Raw genomic sequence first — 22,667 nt, forward strand, 5'->3', positions numbered from 1 at the left:
ACTTCTAGCCTCAAGCAATCCTCCTGCCTTAGCTTCCCAAAGTGCTGGGGTTACAGGCAGGAGCCACCGTGCCTGGTCTACGCTTATTTTGAATCCTGCTTTTCTGCTAAGAATATCCTAATTTTTTTATATTGTTAAATATTTATTGTATTATTATGAAAAATGTTTTTGTTCCTTCTTAAAAACAGATGGCTATGGATGGGAGATAATTTGATAAATACAGAAAGCATAAAGAGTAAATAACAACTATAATCCCACTCCTCAGAAGTACCGTTATTAATATTTTACAAGTTTATTATACTCTCTAAAATGCATTTTCCATAACTGAACTACATTTTATACTGCTGCAGATTCCTTCAGGCATTATGAAATTAGAAACATTTTCTTGTGCAATTTAAAATATTTCCCAAATAACTTGTAATAATTGCATAAAACTCCATTTTATGGTTATTCCATAGTTTATTCAACTACTCCTCAAACGTTGGACTTTCAGGCTGTTTCCAATTTGTTACAAGTTGTTGTAAATAACATCCTTATGTATACGTGTCTGTTTCATAATGTAAATTTCTGGTAGTGGAATTAATCTGTCAAAGTATGTGAATATTTAAAAGGCATTTGATATATATTGTCAAAATAGATGGATACCTTCCAGAAAGTTTTTATCAGTTTGTCCTCCCACCGAATAGAAGAAGGTATTTCTCACTGAACTCTCCCCCAACACTAGGAAGTTACTATCTGACTTACAAATCTTTAAAAAAAAAAATCCCATCTGGCCATTGCTTTAATTTTTGTTTTTCACTTAAAATGTGATTGAAGACTTCAGCATTTTTAAATTGTCATTTATAAATTGGCTTTATATAATAAATAATTTATGCCCTTTGGGATATTACTTTTTATAGAACTGTTAAGCATTTTCCATAATGATTTATATAAGTTCTCAATATTGGAACATTAACTTTTATTAATATTTTTCACAAATATGTTTTCTTAGCTTAGTGTTTACTCTTTGATTTTCTTAATGATTATTTTTATATATAGGAGACTTTAATGTTTATGTAGTCAACCCAATATTTTCCTTTATGGTTTCTTCTACTGATTTTAACCTTAGAAAGTGCCTCTCTATCCATAAATCTCTTCTATTGATTTTAACCTTAGAAAAGGCCTCTCCATCCATAAATCAAATATTTAGCTACCTTTCCTTCTACTATTTTTATGTTTTGTTGTACTTTTACATTTAAAGCTTTTATCCACTTGAGTTTATTTTGGCATGCCATGTGAAAAAAAGATCTAACTTGATTTTTTTTTCCTGAGAGTTGAGCAGTTGGGTGAGCATCATTTTTATAACATTATAATATCTTGCATTGAATTGCATTTCAAGACAAGATTGCTAAAAGGAAGCCAGAATAATGTTTCTGATGAAGTAAACCTTATAATGTAATTTAGAACGTGAGTGAAGGCTATGGCATCCCAGGAGGTGGGGAGAGGGTGGGCCAAGTATGAGTTAGGCCTTGGTGGCAGGAATGAGTTCTATTTCTGGAAATATCTTTGGCTGGTGCAGGTGCAAATAGAAAAAGCAGGAGTGTGGTTATGGAATCTCTCAGGCCCAGGAGCATTCACACATATGAAAGACTGATTTACCAATGCCTAGATATGATGTTGCCACTTACATTTCTTTGGAGGTCTATAAATACAATGAGATGGGAATGAGAGAGAGCAGATGGGGAAGATGTGATTTTAATTTGCATCATTTCATACCCAGACCTCAATCCTGACCCTGTGTTAAACAATGACTCATTTCTCTGCAAACTGCTAAATGTTTTAAAGAATATAAAAACTTTTTATAAATGGAATGCAAATTTGTCTGCAAAATCCTAGGCTGCCTTATTAATGTGTGCAGTTCATAAGTTTACTCAAAAGTCGGGGTGACTTTTCAATAGGAGAGGAATCACTAATGAGGCCATTTCCTTCACCACGGGTGTAGACCAAGAGTGTCAGGACATGTGACGTTTGTCTGCCTTTGGTTAACAGATCTGGATTTTGTCTGGAAACTCAAGTATAAGACCTAGCACCACTTGCCAAGGACCTCTGCTTTGCTTTGGTAGGCCAAGGTAAGCTACCGTATGCACGGTCCTGGGAAATTTACCTTGTTCCCTTTTTAGTTATAACATAATGACTTTATTTCTCATAATATCAGCATTGCCATGCAGAACCGAGGGCATACAAGAAAAAAAGAAAAGAGAGAGGGAGACGGAATATATTGCAGCTGCACACACGCACACATACACACACACAGACACACACACACACACCTTGGCTCAGCTTTACTGATGAGATCTTGACTTAGAAATGAAACAATCTTGTAATTCATGCAATTTATGAAACAGACCAAAAAGCATCACTAAATAAGTAGTTGTCACAGAAACATAGCAAATCCTTAAGTTACCCAGCCACAGCCTATGTGGCTACACAGCCTATACAAACAACCAAGATTTTTCTCCAAAAAAAGGGTAGAATATTCAAGCTGGTAGCAACTCAAACCATATTGTAGGGCAACTCCTTTGTGTTACATTTTGAGGTTTTCAACTTGATTTTACAACGTTTTCTTATCATTTACTAGTTGTTTCCTAATGACTATTTCTCAGCTTGCTTTTCCAGCCAGATTACAAATTCCTTGAGCGCAGAGCCTGTGTCACCTCCTCACGCCCGCAAGCCTGGCTCATTGCCTTGCACATGAGAGATGCTCGTGCAGAGGATGGTGTTGGTGCTGCACACGCACCTTTCAGTACAATCCCTGACAAGAAAATACTGCAACTGCATTCATTCTGGGTTGTCTGATGACCCTTAAGGATGAATGAGGCAAGCTTGAATTATAATAACATATATGCTGGCAAAATGAACTGGCACCAGGCAAAAAATGAGTTAGCTGCCTTGTTTTTCAAGAATGTTGTTTTGATCTGTGGCTTGTCCAGGTCCCTGGCTTTTCTCACCTTGGGAAGAAGTGAGAACAGAGAAATGCAGACTTCTCAATCTGGGTGTTAAAGCCAGTTTCTTGTAGCAGTCTGGTCAAGCACAGGTTGACCACTGGCATGAACTACTCAAAGCCCCCCAAGAGCCTCTTCTCTCAGAGTGTTGTCTTTACCCATGTTTTTAAAATAGTGATTACAAATGGAAATTTTGTTCACTGGCGATTTAAAGAACTGTGAGCTGTTAACTTTTTAAAATAGTTTTTATTGAGGTATAAATAAAATAATCCAGCTTTAGAGCATTTCTGTCACCTCAAAATGTATCCTCACGCCTGTGTGTAGTAAATCCTGGCTCCCACCCCCAGCCCTGGGCAAACGCTGACCTGTTTCTGTCTCTACAAATTGCCTTTCCTGAACACTTCATGTAAGTGGAATCATACATACGATATGCTGTTTTGTATATCTGGCCTCCTTCACGTAGCACAATGTTTTTGACCTTCACCTCTGTTGTAGTCTGAATCCGTAGTTTTTTCATTTCAATTGTTGAATATTATTCTGCTGTATGGATTTACCATATTTTGTTGGTCAATTCTCCAGCTGATGGATATTTGGAAAGTTTCCAGTTTGGTCTATGATGACTCATCCTCCCATGAACATTCACTTCTGTGTCTTTATGTTGTACAGGTGTTTTTTTTTTCTCTTGTAAAAATTCCTGGGAGTGGAATTGTTGGGTCATACAATAAGTTTGTTTAACTTTTTAAGAAACCACCAGGCCGGGTGCAGTGGGTCACGCCTGTAATCCTAGCACTTTGGGAGGCCGAGGCAGGCAGATCACGAGGTCAGGAGTTCAAGACCAGCCTGGCCAATATGGTGAAACCCCGTCTCTGCTAAAAATACAAAAAGCCAGGTGTGGTGGTGCACACCTGTAGTCCCAGCTGCTTGGGAGACTGAGGCAGAAGAATCACTTGAACCCAGGAGGCGGAGGTTACAGTGTGCCGAGGTCTTGCCATTGCACTCCAGCCTGGGTGACAGAGCAAAACTCTGTCTCAAAAAAAAAAAAGAAAAGAAAAAAAAAAATAAGAAACTACCAAACTGTTTTTCAAAGAAGCTGTATCATTTTACATTCCTACCAGCAATGCACAAAGCATCCAATTCCTCCACATCCTCACCAACATGTGGTATTGTCTGTCTTTTTGATTATGGCCATTCTACTGGGTGTAGAATGGCATCTCATCATGGTTTTTGTTTGCATTATCCTAATGACTGATGATATTGAACATATTTTCATGCTCTTACTTCCATTCCTATATCTTTTTGGATGAAATGTCTGTTCATATCTCTTGCCCACTTAAAAAATGTTTTTTTTAAATTATTGAGTTGTAAGAGTTCTTTATATATTCTGAATACAAGTTCTGTATCAGATTATGATTTGAAAATGTTTTCTCTCAGTCTATGGTCCATCCTTTCATTTACTTAATGGTGTCCTTTGAAGCACAAAAGTCTTTTAACTTTGATAAGGTCCAATTTATTATTTCTTTTATGCATCATGCTTTTGATACTGTTTCTATATTATGTCAAAATAAGAAATTTTATATAAATACAATATTTAATATTATAATATGTATAATATATAATTTTATATGAATTTATTTACTATTAAATATACTATGAGGAAAATTAATACCTAAGCTATCTCAATTATTCCTCCTGACCTACTTTGTATTTTGTTTTTGTTTTTTGAGACAGGGTCTGGCTCTGTTACCCAGGCTGGATTGCAGTGGTGCAATCTCGGCTCCTGTAACCTTCACCTCCTGTAACCTTCACCTCCTGGGCTCAACCCATCCTCTGGCCTCAGCCTCTTGAGGAACTGGGACTTACAGGTGTGCGCCACCACACACAGCAATTTTTTTTTTTTGTATTTTTGGTAGAGATGGAGTTTCATCATGTTGGTCAGGCTGGTCTCTAACTCCTGGGCTCAAGTGATCTGCCCATCTCAGCCTCCCAAAGTGCTGGGATTATAGGCGTGAGCCACCGCACCGAGCCCTACTTTGTATTTTGAATAGAAGCAACAGCAGTGATGGGATTCGTACTCCAAACCTCAGCATCACACAACATTCCCATGCAGCAAATCTGCACATGTATCCTCTGTATCTAAAATAAAAGTTGAAATGTTTTTAAAAAGAAGCAATGGTAGCACTCTGTTTTAAACTAATGTTAATGTTCTCAAAGCCACAGTGGAAGAAATCCACTACATATCACCTAGAACTGGAGATCTAATCTGACAGGTGGGCCACAGTACTAATAATGTGAGCACAATTCCTATACAAAATTTTATTAAACTGTATTAGTTGTGCAGACAAAACTACACAGACACTCTTCTCTCTGCCTTGTTCCTTCTTGTACTCTGTTTCCTGTTTGTGTTTTTGTCATTTTCCTTTATGTGTGTATGTGTGATTTTCTTTCCTGCCTTTGCTGGAGCTGTCACCATGTGGATGGGAGACCCTCAAATCCCCAGACAACTGGTTTCCCAAAGGGTTGCTGGATTTGTTGCTTTTTCATTGTTCTGACAAGAGCTATGTGCCTGCCTTTGTTGAGTGGTAAATACGTGTTTGAAGCAAAAGCATCACTAATATAATGCTTTATGCTGCTGGGGCAACTTTCTCATTAGTGCCTAGCATACTGAGCAAAGAAGCTGGGTTCCAGAAATAAATAGAAGTGAGCTGTTGACAGCATGAGCAGAGTCCCCTTTTTACATGGCAAGAAAGAGAGAGAGAAAGATCTTAATTCTGAATACCAAATTAAAAAGCCTTTAAAAGAGGCATCTGGAAGGATTACTCCTCCTTCTGAATCAGCCATCAGTGGGCAGCAAGAACTGAGAAATGATGCTGTCATGTATATGAGAGGGTGATAGGAAAAGGGGGAGAGTTAGAGTCTAGTGAGGCTGAGGGTTGCAGGAGAGCATGCAGAGCCAGCAAGAGCGGATGGCTGAAGGTACTGTGGCCCTTCCTATCTGTGGGTTCCCAGACAGGGATCAAAAATATATATTAAATAAATAAATGACAACAATTTTGAAAATACAAATTTTGAAAAGAAAATATAACAACTATTTACATAAGATTTACTTTGCATTAGGTATTATAAGTAATCTAGAGATTATTTAAAGTCGTTGGAGGATGTGCATAGATTATATGCAAATTTTAAGTCAGTTTCCATCAGGGACTTGAGCATCTGCAGATTTTGGTATTGGTGGATGGGAGGCAGGGCTGGTCTCCAGAACCAATCCCCCACCTCGTGAATATTGAGAACAACTGTATACATGCCATTAATCATGCTGAGTGCAGTGATGCGGGTGGCAGAATAGAGGCATTGACCTGAAGCAGGAACACCTCATTCTCTGAGATGAAGTGATAAGAGGGAAGAAAGGGTGTGGCTACAGATAAACTAGTTATTTGGATGGAGTAAAATATAGAAAGAAATCACACCTGATGGGACCAACGTTACTTGCTGAAGTAGGAGATGAGGTCAGCTGAAGAGTTCAAAAGGGTGAATTAGAATGGTGAAGTTTTGGAATTATCAGTGAAGGAGAGAAAAGAGAAACCAAGGATAAGTTAAAAGACCCATAAATAAGCACAGCTGGGATTAGGCACCGAATGAGATGGCTATGAGGTTTTCTCCAGCCATGCTTGATGTCTAGCACTTAGGAGCAATGAGAAGATAAGTTGACACAGATCCGAAGTTTCCTGGGGGAAGGAGCGAGGCTGACACAAGGTGAGAGGTGTAGTTCAGGTAATTCACCACACCCTTCAAGGTGGGCAGGTAAGGAAGGGAGGCTAGACGGTGACAGCAGCAGTTCCCAAACTTATCTGTATGTAGAATAATCTGGGGATCTTTTAAAAGTTCCAAAGCCCAAGCCACATCCCAGGTGAATTAAATCACAATCCCTAGGAGAAGGGCACGGGCACAGATGTCAATACTCTTTAAAGCCTTCCAGGTAATTCTAACATGAAGACAAGTTTGAAAAATATTGGGCACATACACTAGAACAGTGCTTCTCGAAGTGTAGTCCTCAAACTGGCAGTATCAATATCACCTGGGAACTTGTTAGAATTGCAAACTCTTGAGCTCTACTCCAGGCTTATCAAACCAGAAATTCTGGGAGCAGGGATTCTGCAATCTGCCTTAACAAGGCTTCCAGGTGATCCTGATACCTGCTAAAGTTGGACAATCACTGAATTAGGAGGAAAAGAAGAAATCCTGGTCCCGGTGATCCCTCTGAGAACAGATGTAGTGAGAAAGCTAGGATTGGTATTTTTTGATGTCATACAGTTCCAGACTATAACTAGCTCAGCTTTGAGCCTTGAGGTCAAATAATTAAAGCTGTGATTAGTGTGTTGGATGTTCATCCACGTATATGTTTACATATCCCAGAATTACACGCAGTGGAAAAGCAGCACCGTGGAGCTGGGTGATTCCTGAGCCCAACCTGTGCCTCGGTCTAGGGGCATGCAGGGGAAATTGCAGCCTCCAATGGAAAGAGAAGCAAGAGATGGTGTACCTTCAGGCAAAGGTAGGCTTCAACAAATGGTGATGGAAGGATACTGCAAAGAGGAAAACGTTGAAGTGTTTATTCTCTGAGGGAATGGTGGAAAGAGTAAAGAGCTTGGAGAGAGAGAGTCTGAGAGTGGGAGGACTCAGGAGGGAGCATAAAGCTGCGGAAGATGAGAGAATAACCCAGGATAGATGTTTGGGTTGTAGAAGGTTGGGGGAAGGCAAGCACCATATGCCTTGGGGGCAGTGGCCATGGATTCTCGGGATAAGAGAGGCCTCGGTAGAACTGACTAGCTTCCTCAACATGAGTTATTTGGTGCCACTGTGGATGATTGTGCAGACAGTCCTGCCATCATCCCCAGGGGAGCTGAGTCACTGTGTGGTGAAAGCCACAGTCTCCCGCAAGGCTGCTTTGTGCTGGGCAGGGAAGCTGCAGGGACTGGGGAAGCCACCTCAAGGTGAACAGGAGGTGGCAGAGCCTGGTCTGCGGTGAGCGCTTTCACACAGTAGGGGAGTTTTCCTACTTGCCTGAGCTCCGGATTGTTTCCTCCAGCAGGGAGCTGTGCCTGCCTGAAAATGGTTCCAGGGCACAATTGTTATCATAAAGGAAAGCAGGACCAGAAGAACCTTGACAACTTTTTGATATTGCTTATCCTAGCTCTGACTGATAAGGGGACAGGAGGAAAAAAGGAGGAAGGAATAAATCGAGGAGATAATCACAAAACAACAAGGAGATAATCACAAAAGCAGAAGAAAACATGTTGTTTTCACTGGGCTGTGGTTGGCTTATGATATCTGTCTGACTCACGGCCACACTGAGGATTCTGGAATGCATTCTACCCAGGTATGAAGTAGGCATCCTAACGGCCACAAGATGTAGCTTAGTTTACAGACCCATCAAGCTGCTTGGGTTGGTCTAAAGCTGGACTGTGAAGCTGGTGAAATTTGTTTCTGACTCTGCTATTTTCAGGCCTCTTCTCCTCCCCAGAAACCCTTCTCCTTGGTTTCTCCTGCCCCTATAGCCCTGCCCTCACCCTTCAGGAACACCCCAGGGGCTCAGGGCTGGGGACGGCAGAGGCTTAGCCCCATTACCTCCCCGCTGCCTGGCAGTTTGATGTGCAGATGTGACAGGCCCTCTGTCTCTTAAGATATTAGCTCTCTTCCACCATCACACTCCCCAAACCCTCTTGTCACCATTCTTGGGAATGCCAAGGTCCACAGTGATGATACTTTGATTCTTTGTTGCTCAGGAATGATATTCACAATATTTAACAAGTGAGCAAAGGCACTGATGGGTAGAACAGACACCAGCTGTGAACATCTCAGTAAGGCAGCAAGGCACATGCTGGCCAAATAGCTGCATCCTCCTATCCACCTAGCCTTTCAGTCCTCCAGTGACCTGGTCCTCCTGTGCCTCAGCTGTCCATTCCCAGGTGTATAGCCTAGACTTGTTACCATCCACAGCGCACCTTCTCAGTCATCATCTGCTGGCTTTCCAGCTTATCTCCCCAACTCCCAAAAGTTCTTTAAATTCAACAGTGCTTGGACACACCTGCAAGCTATTGATCATACCACCTTTTCACTATCCGTTACAAGGCCCCCAAACACTTACTCCCTCCTTACCTAGCTCAGATTCCAGAGCTCATCATCATTATGTCCTCATCTTACTTGTCTTTCTTTTGCTCCAGGGTACTCACGTGTCAACCCCCATCCTGGCTAAACCCAACTCATCTCCTACTACAGACCTGCATTTGCATAACTGCTATTTCCTACCATCCTTATAAATAAAAACCCTATCTTGATCCCATATTGCCCTCCACTGACCCATTCCCTTGCTCTCTTTTAGAGTAAATCCCTTAAAAAGAAGTATCAATCTACACTGTCCCCAATTCCTTCCCTCTCATTCTCCATTAAACTCACTCCTGTCAGGATTTCACCTCCACCACTCCAATTCTGCTCTCATCAAGACCACCAGAGACATCCACTGCTAAACCTAATGTTCAGTTCTCAGTGTTTATCATATTTGACCTATGCTCCTAGTTGATCACTCCCTACTTCTTTTTTTTTTTTTTTGAGACAGAGTCTCGCTCTGTCGCCCAGGTTGGAATGCAGTGGCACGATCTCAGCTCCCTGCAACTTCCGCCTCCTGGGTTCAAAGGATTATTCTACCTCAGCCTCCCTAGTAGCTGGGACAACAGGCGTGCACCACCATGCCTGGCTAATCTTTGTATTTTTAGTAAAGATGGGGTTTCACCATATTGGCCAGGCTGGTCTTGAATTCCTGACCTCGTGATCCGCCCACCCCAGCTTCCCAAAGTGTTGGGATAACAGGCGTGGGCCACCGTGCCCAGCTCACTCCCTACTTCTTGAAGTGCTTGATTCTTTTGACTTCCAGGATTCCTAACTCTCCTGGGTTTCCTTCTCTACGATTAGCCATTCCTTTGTAGTTTTTTCTGGTTCTTTTTCATCTTACTGATTTCAAAATACTGGAGTGCTTCAGAACTCAGTCTTTGGACCTCTTCTCTATGTATACCCCCTTATTGAGCTCATCTCCTCTCATGGCTTTTAGTACCATCTTTGTCCTCATAACTCCCAAGATTATATTTCTAGCAAAGACTCCTCACCTGGACTCCAGTCTCAAATGCCAATTGCCTATTGGACATCTCCACTGGATGGTTCATATTTATCACGTCCAGAGTGGAACTGCTGATCTTACCTTCAATCTGCTTCTCCTGCATGTCTCCTGGCTCAGCAAATAAAAATGCTCTATATCCTTCTAATTAAGCCAAAAAGCAGAGTCAATTCATGTCTTCTTTTCACTTGCAGACTCTACATTGAATCCATAGCAAACTTTGTTGGCTCAACTTTCAATATGTATTCAGCCGCTAACCACTTCTCATCACCACTTCGACTGTGGTCCAAGCTGCCAATGTTTTTGACCTGAATTACTGAGATAGCTTCTTAATAAGCCTCCATGCTTTCATCATTGTCCCCATTCCAGTCAACTCTTGTTACTGCAGCAAAAGTGCACCTTTTCTAACATGAGATTATGTAGTTCCTCCTCTAAAGTCCTCCAAAAGTTGTCCATTTCACTCAAAATTTCAGTTCAATAGCTAAATAGTTAAAATGGCTGACAAGACCTGACAGCACGAGCTGTTTCTCCGCCCTATTTGTCTCCGACCTTGTGTCCTGCCTCTCTCTCCTTTGCTCATGCCGCATGATGGCCTCCTTGCTAACCCACAAATGCACCAGGCATGCTCCAGCCTCAAGTCCTTTGTATACTTGCCATGTTCTCTGCCTGAAATGCTCCTCCTCCAGATCTCTGCTTTGCTAGTTCCCCAACTCCAAAAATTATTTAACTCCAACAGTTTTAATGTCACATTCCCAGAGGCCCCTGCGTTTAATATTCTATAAACCTCTTCCTCCTTTGTGTTAGCACATTCTAGCCTCCTTCCCTTTAAAAACATTTTTTGCCAACACCTAATTATTATCTAACATACTGTATTTGTTTGTTTATTACATGTCTCCCCCAATAGAATATAATCTGCAGGAGGATGGGACAGGAATTATTGCCTGTATAGATCACTGCATAGTCCCCAGTACTTAGAACAATGTCTGGCACATGTACTGTGCTCAATACATATTTTTCACATGAAAGGGTGATATAAATGAAAAGGACAGCAAGGGGGACAGCCTTGATCCATAAAATCTAGACTGTCGGTATCAGAAACCACAAGCAATAGGGAGAACTATGGTAATAAAAAGGGGTCATGAAAGAGCTATATGTTTGAGCAACCAATTCTGAGAGAAGGAAGGGAAAAGCTCATTTCTTCATAGTAGTTAGAAATTATCTGGCACTTTTTCCTTCTCATCTCATGGTCTGTAAGGAAGTGGACTTCAAAACAAAACACACTTGATATCACTAGAGAAGCCCTACTATAACTGAATTACTTCATGACCAATGCCAGCATAGTGTTATTTTGAAAAATAAATCGCAGTCTAACATTTAAAAAGTAATATAAAATTTTTGATGAAGTCTCATAAAGTGATACCAAAGTGAAATACATTATAAAATATGCAGCATAATTCCTAAAGATTCTCTTCTCACTGTCAAAAGTATTATTTTCAAAATTTAAAAAGAGAATTCCTATACAAATACATAGTGAACATGTATCAAAGTTTTATTTTAACTCATTAAAATGATGGGGAGGCTGGGCTGGCAGCTTATACCTGTAATCCAACCACTTTGAGAGGCCAAGGTGGGAGGATCGCTTGAGCCCAGGAGTACGAGACCAGCTTGGACAACATGGCGAGACCCTGTCTGTACAAAAAATACAAAAATTAATCAGGCATGGTGGCACACACATGTGGTTTCAGCTACTCGGGGAGCTGTAGTGGGAGGATCACTTGACCCCAGGAGTTCAAGGCTGCAGTAAGCCATGATTGTGCCACTGACACTCCAGCCTAGCCAACAGTGAGACCCTATTACAGGGAGAAAAAAAAAAGAAAAGAAAAAGATGGCGAAGCTATTTCAAATGATGATAAGAGAATTTAATGTGTGTATATATATAGTCAGTGAAAGCAAAAATAAATGGAGAAATATGATTGCTAATTAGATACAAAACTATTACAGGGCAATAAACTGCTATCTTTGGGGTTATCTTTTCTACTTTAGAAATAATTTGCATCGGCCGGGCGCGGTGGCTCACGCCTGTAATCCCAGCACTTTGGGAGGCCGAGGCGGGCGGATCACGAGGTCAGGAGATCGAGACCATCCTGGCTAACACGGTGAAACCCCGTCTCTACTAAAAATACAAAAAATTAGCCGGGCGTGGTAGCGGGCGCCTGTAGTCCCAGCTACTCGGGAGGCTGAGGCAGGAGAATGGCGTGAACCCAGGAGGCGGAGCTTGCAGTGAGCCGAGATCGCGCCACTGCACTCCAGCCTGGGCGACAGAGCGAGACTCCGTCTCAAAAAAAAGAAATAATTTGCATCACTATAGAGCAAAAATTATTCTCTCTCAGTGTCTTAGCTGGGCTTCCATAACAAAATATCATAGACTGGGTTGTTTAAACAACAGAAATTTATTCTCTCACAGTTCTGAAGGTTGAGAGGTCCAAGATCAAGGTGCTAGCATGATCAGTTTCCATTGAGGGTTCTCTTTCTGGATTTTGGATGGCTGCCTTCTCCCTGTGTCCTCACAAGGCAGGCAGGGAAAGCAAGCTCTCTAGTGTCTCTTCTTATAAGCGCACTAATTCCATTATAAGGGCCTCACCCTCATGACCTCATGTAAATTTAATTACCTCTGAAAGATTCCATCTCCAGTTACCATCACATTGAAGATGAGGGCTTCAATATACAAATTAAGGGGTTTTAGACACAGAGCATAGCAATAGGCAAAAATGGTCTAAAAAATACCTGTTAGTAAGTCAGAGAATTTTACACACTTCTGAATTCAGATGACTCTTAGGCCTACTAGACAAGGTCTTCGCAACAAGGAAGGTACACAATCATCTATTTTGTCTTTCAGAGATTGGAAAAATTTTCTCAACCTTACAACTCATTTCTGTATAGATCCAGTCAAGATTAAAGCTTATGGGGCCTGAAGCTTATACAATTTGACAGGGGCGGGGGATGGGGGAGGCAGGTGCTCTGAAAAGAAGAAAGATATATAATGAATATGTAAACACATTATTCAGGTCTGAGGGACTTGGAGGGAGTCAGTACCAGTGAGAATTTCATGGAAAATCTACCTCCGGTACCTCTTCATAGCAATTTTCACACCACCCCCAAATCTGTCTTCTAAACATTCTATGAAAATCTTCATCTTTAATGGGCTCTTTCCTTTTTCAACTTTTTTCCAGTCCCTCTTTGTTCATGAATTTCTTCTAATGTAAATCACTTTGCCCTCTCTAGGTGTCTGCTAGTTCATCTAGTTCTTGGCAACCCATTATCTTTTCAGGAGAAGGCAAACCGTCCTCCTTAGAACCTGGAGTAGGGTAAGACTGTGAATACAAATATATAATAATAACATTTGCTCCATTACACTTACTCTTTAGGAGAAGTCCAGATGCCTCTTCAAAAGGTGGAGATGCCAGATAAAACTTAATGTGGACCATCCTAAGGAATTTTTAACAGTGCTCAAGAAGTCTTAAAGGGATTATAATTTGTGGAGTAACAGATATAATAGAAGGATGTGATTACTTGAGGGGCATAGAAATGGTAATACTGATTTTTAGAAAAGCTCCTGGGAGTCCACATTCTATAGACTATCACTCACCTGTCACTATAACCAGTTCATCACAGCAGTATTGCTGTGTGCCATCTGCTGCAATGATGAATGAAATTACTTTCACATAAGAACCACCAACTATCTTTGCCACTTGCTTTCTCCTTTACAGTGATATTGGTGGCCATATGAGTGGTAGGGGTCATACAGTGTTTCCATAGCTTACAGTAGGTGTCTTGAGATCCATTCAACAATAGCATCAGACTGCCCTTGAGACAGCCTCATCATGCAATACCAACTGAATTAGTAAACACGGCCCCTGCTCTCTGGACAATTTCTAGAAAAGACCGAAAAAAACAAAGGCAGACAAAATGATTGGTGGGATGTTGCCTTCATTCAGTAACTGCCTTTGAAATATATAACACATTGAAGCTTTTGGAGATGGGGGAAGAAGGGCATTTTAAAGGCTGGCAGGAGAAGAGCTGGAATTGTCTCAGAGGATTCCTGTCTATTAACTAGTGCGATGCAAACGCCTCCTTACCTATACATTGAAGTTCCCCCAGAACGCCCCAAGGCATTCAGCACTTGGCTCCCGAGCTGTGGTGGCTGGATACCAGCACTGTGATGGCTTCCATCCCTGCACTTGCCTGGCTTCTGCCTGCCATGGACTCCCCTGCCGAGGTCAGAGCCACATGGAAATGAGGCCTTCCTTGGTGACAGAAAACAGAGCTTGTCGACCAGCTGGGAGACAAGTGTCAAGTGCTGGGTCCAGGTGGCAGATGAAAGGCTGGCGAGGTGCTAATGTTACTCCCTCCAGAGAATGACAAGTCCGAAGACAGCTGCCTCTGTCTTACGCTCCTGTGTTCCGTGGATACCAATGCCACTGGGTCCTGGGTAAGGACAGGCACTTGCCCTCTCAATATTGAGATTGCTAAAGCCATTTTTACTTTCCAGGAGAATCCTTTCCATGAGTAAGAAGGAAAGCACTGGAGATGTCACCTAAGTGAATTTGGGAACACATCTAGCGCTATAATGCATGCAAAGTTGTTGAGTACCTGACCTGAAGTGCTTGTTAATAGAATGCAGATATTCTGGAAGTAGATTTTCTTTTCCATTCCCTTCAGGGCATTCGATTTATTTGTGCTATATCCTGCTCTGAGTTAGAATACTTTATTATATACCTGGTTTAAAGTTACCCTAAATGTCTACCCCGCTTCTATATAAATGAATAAGGACAAAAATTCAGTGCTAAAAGAGCTGAGGGCTCTAAAGGTCAGCAGAGTCTTAACCAAGGTAGCAGAATGTAACTTAATAGAAGGTGAAGGATGTAGAATTAGGCTCCGGAGAGTGGCTCAGCTCCTTTCATGCCCTCTCTGAGGACTAGCAAAAGAGGAGACAAAAGAAAGCTTCTAGGTTAACCTGATGTTTATGAATGGCCCCCAGCTCAGTTGAGGTGAAGAGTGAAGCTGAGAGTCAACAATTACTGTAAGAAGCAAGAAGCAGCAGTGAACTAATTGAATCACAGAAGAGGCATAAAGGGCCAGAAAGTAGGAGATGAAGAGAAAGACTGGACATCTAGGCTTTTGACTCTTTTAGCATCTAAACCTACATTCTAACTTCATTTGTTTCATCTTGAGTAGGAGAAACATTACTATTTATATTCAGACCTCAGTTCTCCCAGCTGTCTTTAGCTGTAATGTTTCAGAGGTCCAAGGCTATACAGGTAAATAAGATAGCTGTCTGCAAACTGTCCTCCCCAGTTGCCTCTCCCCACCTCTCAACTTCAGCAAAAACCCACACCAACCCCTACCTTTGATTTGAGATATGCTGACCCAGCACATCGAAGTCTAACCCACTCCTGAATCCCATGTTCTGTGTGTCTCTGCAAACACTCAGATGCATCTAGAAAGCCATTTTAAGGTAAACTTACAGGATCATCCACTGCTCCCCTGACCTACAACTTCTCAATAAAGAAAAGACCCAAATTTTTGAGGCTCCCAAAGCCCAAAGTGTCTTCCTTTTAGAATTGAGAACAAATGTAAACATTTAACAAAGTAGAAAACTTTAGCAAAAACTATATTTTTCTTTTTCTCCTCCATTGTAAATATTAGTCTTATTACTAATTTTCAGGTCTTTTGCTGGGAGATGCTTTAAGGAAGCTTTAAATGTCCAGTCTTAGAAGTTTCAGGATAAGGGCTTTACAGGGAAACATATATTATAAATAGATTTGGTAGGTATCTTAGTTCGGGATGCTATACAGAACACTATAGACTGGACGACTTAAACAATAGAAATTTATTTCTCACAGTTTTGAAGGCTGAGGTATCTAGTATCATGGCACTGGCAGATCTAGTGTTTGGTCTGGGTTCTCTTCCTAGTTTGCGGAAGGCTGTCTTCTCATTGTACCTTCATTTGGCAGAGGAGAGATCATGATCATCTCTCTCCTGTCTCTTATAAGGGCGTGAATCCCATTCAGGAAGGGTCCACCCTCATGACCTGGTTATCTTGCAAAGACCTCACCTCCAAATGCCATCACACTGGGGGTTTAGGCTTCAACATATGAATTAGTGGGGGAATGAAAACACCCAATGCATAGCAGTAGCTAGGGTAGTGGTCATGCAGTATCACAGGGCAAGCACTAGATTTGGAAGTGGTCTCTGTTCTATAAGTCACTAATTCATTGAGTCACCTTGAACTCTTTGTGCCAGTATTCTATATGCAACATAAGAATATATTTTATGATGTTGCTTTGAGGGTTAAATAAGATAATGTATATGAAAATGCTTTTAAAAATATAAAAAGTCACATGAAGTTTTATTGTTAATTTTTAATATACTGCCTGCCTCATTGGTGTCCTCTCTCCTCACCACAACTCCAGCAAGCACCGGTATGCCATTTACCACTGGTTTTGCATAACCTAACCAAAATCTATTAAGTCTAATGTACTTCTCCTTCCCCTACTCCATTCTCCTCTACACACCCTTAAATGTGCCTGGAAAAAAAAATCATAAGGCAAATTTATAGGATTCTCTATTCCTGCTCCTTACAATAAAAAAACCTTAATGCTAACCTATCACTAAAAGTTTGTTTTATAAACAATAAAATATTTTCAATATTATGATTTTAAGTGACTTCATTTTTTTTTTTTTTTGAGACAGAGTTTTCCTCTGTTGCCCAGGCCAGAGTGCAGTGGCATGATCTCGGCTCATTGTAACCTCTGCCTCCCGGGTTCAAGCGATTTTCCTGCCTCAGCCTCCAAAGTAGCTGGGATTATAGGCACCTGCCACCACACCTGGCTAATTTTTGTAGTTTTTAGTAGAGACGGGGCTTCACCATGTTGGCCAGGCTGGTCTCAAACTCCTGACCTCAGGTGATCCACCCGCCTTGGCCTCCCAAAGTGCTGGGATTATAGGCATAAGCCACCGCACCCAGCCTGATCTCATCTTAACGTTGATGAAATAAAAATAAACTGGAAAATCAGTTATGAAAGAAACATACCTCATTTAATATTGTTTCCCATACCTAGATATAGGGAGAAAAAAAGTTGGGATGAGAATAAAAGCTAAAGTTTATCAAACACTTATTATGAGCAAAGCACTCTGTTAATTATTGCCAGATACAAAATTAAAATATAACTCGGCCAGGGGTGGTGGCTCATGCCTGTAATCCCAGCACTTTGGGAGGCTGAGGCGGGTGGATCACCTGAGGTCAGGATTTGGAGACCAGTCTTGCCAACATGGTGAAACACTGTCTCTATTAAAAATACAAAAATATTAGCCATGTGTGGTGTCTCATGCCTGTAGTCTCAGCTACTTGGGAGGCTGAGGCAGCAGAATCTCTTGAACCCAGGATGCAGAGGCCGCAGTGAGCTGAGATTGCACCACTGCATACCAGCCTGGGTGACAGGGTGAGACTCCGTTTCAAAAAAAAAAAAAAAGTATGACTCATTCAAGTCAAAGGTTTTTTAACTTGTTAATGAGGGAACCAGCAGGCAGTTGAAATAGGAAAAACTGAAGTATTTATAGAGGCTGAAAAAGAAGAATGTTTGAATAAGATTCATAATTTAGATACAAAATTGGTTCATGTCCAGAGGGCAATAATAGTGTAACCTTGGAGTGATATTTCCAACCAAGATATTTTTATCCCTCTGTATTGCTCTTTGATGAGAATTATTTGCATTGCTCCTATGAGTTAACTTTTATACTGACCGTTGTAAAATATCCTCGTCAGTAGTAAATAGGAAGTCAAACAAAAGTACCCACCTGGAGAATCAGATAATCACCCCCTCAGGTCTACACACAAGCCCCACTGACACTGAAAAGACTTGCTAATTTCCAAGTTTTGGATAATTGTTAACAGTACCTTATGCATATTGTATGGCAGAACTTAATATTCATTATTTTATGAGATCTACACAATTCTGAAAAGTGTTTATTAATGCCTGTAATCCCAGCACTTTGGGAGGCTGAGGTGGGCAGACCACCTGAGGTCAGGAGTTTGAGACCAGCCTTGCCAGCATGGTGAAACCCCATCTCTACTAAAAATCCAAAAATTAGCCAGGCGTGGCAGCGTGCACCTGTAATCACAGCTGCTCGGGAGGCTGAGGCAGAAGAATCGCTTGAACCCAGGAGGCAAAGGTTGCAATGAGCCGAGATTGCACCACTGCTCTCCAGCCTGGGCAACAGAGCGAGACTCTGTCTCAAAAAAAAAAGGGGGGGTTATTAATCCCATTTACACAGATAAACTGAAAATCAAGGAGATCAAGAAATGTGTCCAAATCCGACATAACAAATGATTACCCAGATCTGTTTACTTAGGAAGTCCTTGTTCCACTTGCTACAAATTATATATTGACAAAAAGAAAAAATGTTTTAAATTTTTTATTGAGATACAGCAGCATTCATATGTTAAAGCACAGTACTCCCTAATAAACTCCCGTTTATATATACATCTATCATATGTCCCTCTAGAGAACTCTAGCTAATACAGACTCCATCTCTACAAAAAATATAAAAAATTAGCCAGCTTGGTAGTGCACATCTTTAGTCCCAGGTACTCAGGAGGCTAAGGTGAGAGGATTGGTTGAGCCTGGGATATCAAGGCTGCAGTGAGCTGTGATCGTGCTACCACTGCACTGCAGCCTGGACAATAGAGTGAGACCCTGTCTCAAAAAAAATAAAAATGCAAGACACTCAGCAATAAGTGACCCTGTAGTATGTACACCCCATGGATGAATCTCCATTACAGTGTGCTAAGTCAAATAACTCAAGCCCATAAGACTACCTATTGTAATGATTCCATGTATTTGACATTCTGGGAAAAGCAAAACTATACAGATTGTGAACCCGAAATATCTGAGACAGGTCTCAGTCAATTTAGGAAGTTTATTTTGCCTAAGTTAAGAACACACCTGTGACACAGCCTGAGAAGGCCCTGATGACATATGTCCACGGTGGTCAGGGCATAGCTTGGCTTTATACGTTTTAGGGAGACATGAGACATCAATCAACACATGTAAGATGAACATTGGTTCAGTCTGGAAAGGTGGGGCAACTTGAAGCAGGGAGGAGGCTTCCAGGTCATAAGTAGCTAAGAGACAAATGGTTGCATTCTTTTGAGTTTCTGATTAGCGTTTCCAAAATGAGCAGAGGGATGACTTCGAGTTCTGTCTGTCCTTTGTCCTCAAGGAAATTCCTTGTGAGGGAGGTATCTACCTTTTTTGTCTTAGTAGATATCTTTTTTGGGAATAGAATGTGAGGTAGGTTTGCCCTACACAGTTCCCAGCTTGCCTTTTCTCTTTGGCTTAGTGATTTTGGGTTCCCAAGATTTATTTTCCTTTCACAAGATAAAAACAGATCAATGGTTGTCAGACGCCAGGGGTTGGAGGAGTTAACTGCAAAGGAGTATGAGAGAATTTTAGGGGTGATGCAGCTGTTCTATATCTTGATCGTGGTGGTGGTTACATGATTGTGTGTGTTTGTCAAACTCACATAACTACTTTAAAAAGGGTAAATTTTGCTATATGCAAATTATGCTTTAATTTTTTTAAATGGAAAAAGAGCAAGATGTACCACAACATTTTTAATTTTTTAAACAGCTTTACTTTTAGTCATTCAATATAAATATGGAGTCCTGGAATATATGCAGAACCATGTCTAACTTCATGTTATTACAACTCTAGGGGTAGATCTCCAACAGTCTTACAACTTCAGTGAGTTGTAGGATGCTCCTGGGGAATTGGTCTTTGATTGACTGTCTTGCAATAAGCATTAGAAATGTGTTATAGTTTTGTATCAATTACTTGCATCTGGCAACCAGGGTACTGTGAAGGACTCCAGAAGGTATAAGAGTACTGTAAGAATGGGCGGAGGTGAGTTTCTCATGTCTGGTGAAATCACTGCTTCACCTGGGTAGCTCCATCGGTCGCTAGATGTCATCGTAGGAGCTGGGAATATGGAAGCCTGTACCTCGGTCTGGGAGCATGACACTTTGTCTTCTCCTTTACTCCCAGAACTTTCTTCATCCCTTATTTTATCATTAAGAAGCTTTATGTTCCTGTACAGTGTCTGTTACATCTTTCTATCAATCATGTCCCCTGTGACATCTATAAAATGTTCCACACAAAATCTACCTCCAACAGAGAATCCAAAGTAGCTCCTTGAGCCCATTTGCCTTCTTCCCTCTTTATTGGGCACAGTCTTGGTTCTCCACTCTGGATGCAGTCCCCAAAGTTGCCCAGTTTCCAGTTTACTGACAGACTTCTCTCCTCTGTAAATACCTCATTTCTGTTCTCCCTCTTCCACTGGTGCCCCAATCTCAAACTCTCTGCATCTTAAATTTTGCTTCTCAGCCTTGTGCCTGGATTGTCACTCATTCTGTTCCCTCCAAATATTTCCTGAGGTAGAGTGTAAGGTGGTTTTGGACTCAGTGAATGGATAAAGAGAGGAAGAATTTACTTCTGTCAATCTGCCCATAGGTCAAGCAACCAGGACAGTAGCCAGACCTTTCAGAGCTCTGTAAATGACTGCCTTTTAGCACATCTGCTATTCTTATATGCCAGAAGACAACCCCCTCCTTTCTTTTATATCAGTTAGTTATGTTAGATAAGCAAATCCCTGAAGCTTCTCCTACCTTACAATATTCTGAGCCCTAAAGCTAGGTTCAGTCCCTCATGTATAATGCTACAACAATGTACTACCTTTCACCGCAGCAAATCTAGATTAATTGGAGCCTTCACATATCTGGTAATTTTTTTCCGAGAGCAGAAGTCACAATCATACCAGGAGGAGTGACCACAAATGCATAATATGGAACCCAAGATCAATAAAATACTATGATTGGTCAGTTTAGCAAGTAAGAAGATGGGTAGTTATTTATACATAGGTCCATAACTGGCAGGCAAAGAAAACTCCAAACTTACAAATGGAGGAAAATGCAAGAGAATAGGAGGGAAAAACAAGGATAGCACCACAGGAGACCCCCACATTTTAAGTAATGGTTCCCAAATGTTACTCTGTGAATCAGCTGCAACAGGCCCCTCTCCAGACTGACTGAGTTAGAATCTATGGCAGGGGGCCCAGGAATCTAGACTTTAAAATTTCTCCCCAGGTGATTCTGAATATTTGACCAGGTTTGGGAACCCCATGTTTAGAGGCTGCACCAAACAAACAAACAAACAAACAAACAAACAAAAAGCCTGGCACTGTTTGTTCTGTATGAATTCATATAATCCTCACTGTAATCCTCTAAGGTAGATACTATTTTTCTCTCCATTTTACAGACAAGAATCCCAGAGCATAGAAAAGTCACACAGCTAATTAAGTGTTGGAGCCCGGATTTGAACCCAGGTAATCTGGCTTTGAAGTCCACAATAATATTTCAACAGAACCATTAAAAGGAAAGAAAACAAGCAAGCAAAACATTAAGGCACATGAAAAGAGAAGGGTAGGATGGAGGCAGATGAGAAAAATCACTTTGTAGGAAATAGAAAATTATTGTGAAATACACATGACTTCCAGCATATAGAGGTGTAGGTATAGACACAAGGAAATGCTTTTCTTTGGGGCCATACGATGAGAACTGTGATCTTAATGACAGTTCCAGGCAATGCAGACTCCATCAAGAAAGAAGAATAAATTGTGTCCAATAGACTGCATGAAAATTATATTATTAATATATTTAAGAAAGATGTTTAATATAAGTTAACTGTTTACACACAGCTACCCAGAAAATCCCATCAAGGAATACAGGCTGGTCTCTGAACATTCTGTCTAATGAAGTTTCTAAGTCACTGTATGTTATTTTCCTATTGTCAAGAGGGCCTCCTTTTTAGCTCTCCTAGATGGTTACCATGATGTCATGCTTATTTGCTCTCTCCTGACCTAAATCATAATAAAATTGAGATCCTTCAAAAATCCTCCTATTCAGAGCCAGAACACTAAAAGCTTATTCAGATATGAGACTATTGTCCTGATAATATCTAGTCTAGACATAGGGATTCATGCAAGAAGGTACAATTAGAATCTTTTAGTCTGGCGTTGATGTCTTGAAATACATTTTCTAAAAAATTCAATTTTAATACATGTTATTTTGTAGAGAGAACAAGGAAGCATCTTCCCCAGGTCTTCACCAGAACAGTTCATTTGTTTCTTCTTTCTACATCCTGTAGAGCTGTCCAAGTTGTGCTCAGCAATAATGGAACCTATGACTGGCAGGCAGAATTTCTTTTGCAGCAGCCACAGGGCTCCGCACACACAAACGGAAGTGCTCAGAAGCTGGGACACCCACTGTCCCAGTGCCAGAGTAGCTTTTCCTGAGGTCCCACCCCAATGGTCACAGACCTACTCAGGGCTCAAAATTTATTTAACAAGATGGTTGGTTGGCCTACGTTACCACAAATGGCCTGTGTGTGACCCTTTTTCAGAGTACA

At 41.1% G+C, this 22,667-nt stretch overlaps 1 protein-coding gene across 1 annotated transcript in view; it reads left to right on the forward strand.

Annotated features, from left to right (window-relative positions):
- Positions 1-5,896: 5,896 nt before the first annotated feature.
- Positions 5,897-22,667, forward strand: part of GNG2 (G protein subunit gamma 2) — a 143,820-nt gene continuing 127,049 nt past the window's right edge. The window contains exons 1-2 of the mRNA XM_057299696.1: positions 5,897-5,954; positions 7,392-7,530. The gene's annotated coding sequence lies outside the window, so the exon portion shown is untranslated. The remainder of the gene's footprint in view (positions 5,955-7,391; positions 7,531-22,667) is intronic.

Source organism: Pan paniscus, chromosome 15 (genome assembly GCF_029289425.2).
Source record: "Pan paniscus chromosome 15, NHGRI_mPanPan1-v2.0_pri, whole genome shotgun sequence".
Taxonomy (NCBI): domain Eukaryota; kingdom Metazoa; phylum Chordata; class Mammalia; order Primates; family Hominidae; genus Pan; species Pan paniscus.